Source organism: Morone saxatilis, unplaced genomic scaffold, assembly GCF_004916995.1.
Source record: "Morone saxatilis isolate NCDOM2014 unplaced genomic scaffold, NCSU_SB_2.0 Contig8, whole genome shotgun sequence".
Classification (NCBI taxonomy): domain Eukaryota; kingdom Metazoa; phylum Chordata; class Actinopteri; family Moronidae; genus Morone; species Morone saxatilis.
This window is the reverse complement of record NW_023340257.1, coordinates 5,556,439-5,556,819: the sequence shown is the minus strand read 5'-3', so window position 1 is coordinate 5,556,819 and position 381 is coordinate 5,556,439. Positions and strand designations below refer to the sequence as shown.

Sequence of the window (381 nt, the reverse complement as noted above, 5' to 3'; positions counted from 1 at the left end):
ATATTCAGTTTACAATCATATAAAACTGAGAAACAGCAAATATTTGGTATTTCTGCTTTTAGAAAGTCTCAAACTATTGATCAATTCTGAACACACAGTTGCCGATTTGATTTCTGTTCTTGACTAATTGATTAACTGACTAACTCTCCTCATACGGTGTTAACTTTCACTAGAAAGTTTGTTAAAATTTTGAAATATATACTGTATATATTTTTTATAAGTCTTTTAATAAAAAGGCCTGAGAGCCCTGGTTCCTTGATTACATTGAATAACATCCTACTCTATTACAGACAGTAACACAGTAACCCATTCCATCCCTGAGGATCTTTTCCTAAGGACAATCATACTGGAATATACATTTAAATTTCAAATAAACAGAAA

At 30.4% G+C, this 381-nt stretch overlaps 1 protein-coding gene across 1 annotated transcript in view; it reads right to left on the bottom strand.

The window, feature by feature from the left end:
* The window catches only part of LOC118341177 (DHRS-12_like_SDR_c-like domain-containing protein), a 7,507-nt gene that overhangs the window by 6,378 nt on the left and 748 nt on the right, over positions 1-381 (bottom strand). The gene's annotated exons all lie outside the window — the stretch shown is intronic.